The 5401-nt window shown below is 45.5% G+C and overlaps 1 protein-coding gene across 1 annotated transcript in view; it reads right to left on the reverse strand.

Annotated features, from left to right (window-relative positions):
• The window catches only part of LOC132807281 (zinc finger protein 420-like), an 83351-nt gene that overhangs the window by 36229 nt on the left and 41721 nt on the right, over nt 1-5401 (reverse strand). The window lies entirely within an intron of this gene.

Raw genomic sequence — 5401 nt, forward strand, 5'->3', positions numbered from 1 at the left:
CACTTTCAGAGTACTGAGTACAGTTCTGATGGCCCTGTATTAGGAAGAATACCATCAGAGAGGGTTCGGTAAAGATTTACCAGGATGTTGTAAGGACTGGAGGGTTTGAGTCATAAGGAGAGGCTGGGACTTTATTCACTGGAGTTCAGGAGGTTGGGGGGTGACCTCATTGAGATTGATAAAATTATGAGGAGTGGAGGTAAAGTGAACAGTAAAGGACTCTTGCTTAGCGTAGGGGAACTCAAAACTTGGGAGCATATTACTTGGAGGAGAGAGATTTAAAAAGAACCTGAGGAGCAACATTTCGAAAGTGGGTGACTTTGTATGTGGAATGAACTTGCTGAGGATATGGTAGATGCAGATACAATTACAACATTGAAACAGCATTTAGATGGGTACATGAATAGAAAGGTTTAGAGGGATATGGGCCAAATGCAGGCAAGTGGGACTAGATTAGTTTGCAATCCTGGTCGGCATGGACGAATTGGACCGAAGTGTCTGTTTCTGTGCTGTATACCTCTATTGAAACCAGTGGAATTCAGAAAGGGGCTTGACAGGATAGATGCAGATAAAATGTACCTTTGTGGGGAGGGTCATCAAATTCCGACAATGGGGAAGCAGGCCATTCAGCCCATCTATTTCACTCTGGCCCTCTGAACAGTATCCCATCCATACCCACCCCCTTATTTCGTATTTCCCATGGCCAAGCCACCCAAAACTGTAAATCCCTATGGGTAACTTAGCACGGCCAATTCTCCCTAACCTGCACCTTCTCAAGAATGTAATTTAAATGCAGGGCTTTTCAAAGAAAAATGTCAGTTTGACTCAATATTGGGACACGGTTCAGAATTCACACCTATTGTCTCTACTTATAAACAGGGCAACGTCTCTTCGAAATTCATTTAGATATAACTGCGTCACATATTAAGATATCCCTTTGAATGTGCCTCATCCCTTTGAAATGTAATCTTGTCCATTTGCATCTCTTTATTTGCGGAAATACCCGTTAAAATGTCCATGTCCCTTTAAAATGCAGATTACCCCCTTTAGATATGAGGCCGTTCTGTTAGATGTCGGAATATCTGTTTAAATGGAGCCGTGAGCTTTCCCAATGTAGACAGGGCTCCTCGAAACGTGGCAGTGTCCCCCCTGCAGCTGCAGAGCGAGACAGGAGAGTTTGTTTTTGTGAATGAGCAGTTGTAGCGCGAGGTGGCTGTTGCTTGGTGACGGTGAGGCTCCCCCGGCCCCGCCCATCCCCCCGTGCAGACGTCACGCGGGGGTGAAGGCGGTTGGGAGGAGAAGTCGCTCGAGCGGGGAAGCGGCGGCCGTTAGGAAAATGGCGCCGTGCGGCCCGGGGCAGACCCCCGTCACTGGTCACCGCCGCCTTCCTGGTGCAGCTGCTGTGTCACGGCCACACCGGCCGGCTGTACAGCAGGCAGGAGCCGGTGACCATTCTGGAGGCGGATGGGGTTAAGGGCCTGCTTGGGAACTGGTCGGCCGCCTGGGTGGTGGAGTTCTACTGGTCGTGGGGCGGCCCCTGTGTCAACTATGGGGCCACCTGGAAGGTACTGGGCCCGGGAGGTGAAAGGTGAGGCAGGTTGTGGGGGGGACGGAGGGGAAGGAATGTGGGGCCTGTCCTGTCATAGTCACATTTTACACTCACTTTCCATCTGCTTTTACTGGCGCTTGTGCTGTTTACCCCTCACTGTTTTATTAATCCTTGTGCTGTTTACCCCTCACTGTTACTTGTGCAATTCCTTAGACTAGTGTGTAAATACAAGTGGAGGAGATTATGCACCAGCATCTGTTCCTCAGTCATTGAAGGGATAGGACCTGTGGAGAATGGTTAGTAAAGCATGTGATGAGCTAAGCCTTGTTAACATGGATATTGTTTGTTATTTTTCAAATTATACTTTATTATTTAGACTCGTCAGAATTGTACAGCATGGAAACAGACACCTTTGGTCCAACCCGTCCATGCTGACCAGATATCCTAAATTAATCTCGTCCCATTTGCCAGCACTTGGCTCATATGCCTCTAAATCCTTCCCATTCATCTACCCACCCAGATCCTTTTAAGTGCTGTAATTGTACCACCCTCCACCACTTCCTCTGGCAGCTCATTCCATACACACACCATCCCACCCTCTGCATGGAAAAGTTGCCCCTTAGGTACCTTTTATATCTTTCCGCTCTCACCCTACACCTATGCTCTCTAGTTCTGAATTTCACCCCTACACTGGGTGAAGTTGAGCAGCCAGACAAGATGGAGAAGCAATTAAATATTGTGCCGTATGGGGAAAACAATTGTGGCTCTACCCTTTTTTTCTCCTATTGGCATTTGGACACTTAAAATCTGTCAATAATACCAGCAGCATCGTGTGCGCTCCTCTGTCAAGACGCACTGCACATGTTCATCGGTGTCACCAAAACATTGCGCGTGTTCCTCACTGTCGGCAGAAAAGGTGAGACCTTTTGATTGACCAAGAGTACGACACTCTCATTTCTCATCCTCTTTTCCATTTATTTTTCATTGAGATGTTCAATTGTTGACTTGCTGCAACTGAAAGGAAAGGGAGTGAATCCAGGGAGTGGACAGACTTGGGAAAAGTTGAGCCAGGTCTGTGACTCAATTGGCAAAATAGACAGATAGGCAGGAGGCTGGAAGAACGCAGCAAGCCAGGGAGTGTCAGGATGTCAAGTCAATGTTTTGGGTGTCACCCTTGTTCAGGACTGGGGATGGATGTAGGGAGAGCCGCAGAACAATGTTGTGCTGAGGGCAGGGTGGTGAATTGGAGATAGGTGGGGACAGGTAGAGGGTACAACCTGGTTGGTCACTGGGTGGAAGGAATCTGGTTGGTGGTGGCGGGGATGGGCTGGGAAGGGATTCAAGGGGTGGCGAGAGGTTATTTGAAATTGAAGGCCGCCAAGGTGGAAGATGTGCTGTTCCTCCAATTTGCGGTTTAGTTCGTTGTGGTAATGGAGGAGGCCAAAGATGGTCATGTCAGAAATGGAGTGGGAAGGGGAATTAAAATGGGTGGTGACTGGGAGGTCTGGTCAGCCTCTGCGTCCCTGGCTGCAGACTGTTCCCCAAGTTTATGCTCAGTTTCCCCAGTGTAGAGAAGACCACAAATGGCAAACACATGGCCAATGTGAAGTTAGAGCTTTTGCTATGTAAAAAAAAACAGAAAGGAGGTGCATTGTTTGAATGTTGATGTACTTTTTTGGGTTATGGAGAAAGTGAGGACAGCAGATGCTGGAGATCAGAGTCGAAAAGTGTGGTGCTGGAAAAACACAGCAGGTCAAATAACATTCCAGGAGCAGGAGATATTTCGAGCATGAACCCTTCATCAGGAATGATGTGTGGATGTACAAAGGGGCCTCAGCATCCTTCTACACCAGTCAATGCCAGTTGTCAGGTGCAGCAAGCAATGAGTAGTGCAAGTGGTATATTAGCAAGAGGAATTGAGTTCAGAAGTGGGGATGTCTTCCTGCAGTTAAGGGGTCATTGAATATATTCAAGGCTGAGTTCTTGTGATTTTTGAACAACAAACAAGTGGATGTTTATGGGGGGGAAAGGTGAGAAAATGTCCGGATATTCATTCCAAACACAAACCACTCTCTTTTTAAAAAATAAATGCTGCCCCTCAAGTCTTTTTAAAATCTTTCTCCTCTCACCTTCAAAATTTGCTGCCTAATCTTAAAACCCCCACCCGAGGGCATCTATCCCCCTCATGATTTTATACAACCTATATAGTGTTACCTCTCAACCTCCTGTGCTCCAGTGAGAAAAGTCAAAGTCTATCTACAAGATGTAGGTAGATTAATACCTATTTTTGATGTGTTCAATGCTGGTACAGGCACGAAAGACCAAATGGTCTTCTACTACTCCCAATTCTGACACTCTGTGCCCAGGATAGCAAAAGACCATCAGACATAGATGCAGAAATTAGGCCATTTAGCCCATCAGGTCTGTTCATACCACACAATCGTGCTGATAAGTTTCTCGATCCCATTCTTTCACTTTCTCACTGTAACCCTCGATCCCCTTGATACTCAAGAACCTATCCATCTCAAACTTAAATATCCTCAGTGACCTGGCCTCCATAGCTGTCTATGCCAATGAATTCCATAGATTCACCACTGTCTGGCTGAAGACGTTTCTCCTTCTCTCTGTTCTAAAAGGTCTTCCCTTTACTGTAAGGCTGTACCCTCAGCTCCTTGTCTCTCCTACCAATGGAAACATCTTCTCAACGTCCACTCGTCCTGGCTGGTCAGTATTTTGACCCTTTAGAATGAGGTACAGCAGGGATTCGGTTCAGCAAAGTGAAAACAGAGGGGGAGTGTGGGGTATGAAGATTTTCAGCTTCTAGGGAATGAGAGCGCAAAGAGAGTTTGCTATAAATTAGAATTTTTGGGATGGGCAATAGGCTGAGGAGTGTCAGATGGAGTTTAATTTAGAGAAATGAGATATTGCATTTTGGTTGAGCAATCCAGGCAGGACTGACAGTTAAGGGGAGTGTTGCTGAACAAAGAGATCTTGGAGTCACAGGTAGATAGACTAGTGAAGAAGGCGTTTGGTATGATTTCCTTTATCGGTCAGAGCATTGAATAAAGGAGTTGTGAGGTCATATTGTGGCTGTATGTTGGTTAGGGCATTTTTGGAATACTACGGTAAGTTTTGCTCCCCCTGGTATAGGAAAGAATTGATGAAACTTTGAAAGGGGTCGCGAGAACGTTTGTAAGGAAAACTTGTCCTTAAGCATTTAGACTAAAATATAATGTTGAATTATAGAACACATTTTCTCCACACAAGAAAATAGACTGGCAGGGAGGGTAAGACAATGAAGAACATTTGCCTTAACATCAGTGAATTTGTATAAACAGGGTATTGAGTGATCACATTCACGGCTGTTCCTTTGTGAAATGAATGTGTTTGATTCTGACCTCAAAACGTAACTCGGTATCAATCACTTCTCTCCCGAATTATTGCCCTTCATTGTTATCTGTCTAGTTCAGAACATGCAGTGCTTTTGTAAAAGAAAATTCATATAAAGAAAGTTTGTTTGGTGACAGCACCGCCTTTGTAATAAACTTGTGTATAAAGATAGTACACAGAGTAGCCCGCCAGGGCTCTTGGAAGAAGAGTGATTGCTACTCTCCTGGGTTAATAGAATCCAGTTAGCTTGTCTTAAGTATCGGTGTTATGTTGTAACGGTGATGGTATTAATGAAGGGGATAATGTAAAATTAAACTAAACTGTCTGTAAGAGTTTTATTTTTATTCGAGACTTCCAAAGAGTATGATCTCTGGGACCAAGATAGGCTGACAGGTCTGAGTCCACAAGGGACTCCCTCAGCTGTCTCATATCTGTACTTCATCAATTTGATGCTGCAAGCAG

The sequence above is a fragment of the Hemiscyllium ocellatum genome (assembly GCF_020745735.1).
Source record: "Hemiscyllium ocellatum isolate sHemOce1 chromosome 27 unlocalized genomic scaffold, sHemOce1.pat.X.cur. SUPER_27_unloc_12, whole genome shotgun sequence".
NCBI classification, from domain to species: domain Eukaryota; kingdom Metazoa; phylum Chordata; class Chondrichthyes; order Orectolobiformes; family Hemiscylliidae; genus Hemiscyllium; species Hemiscyllium ocellatum.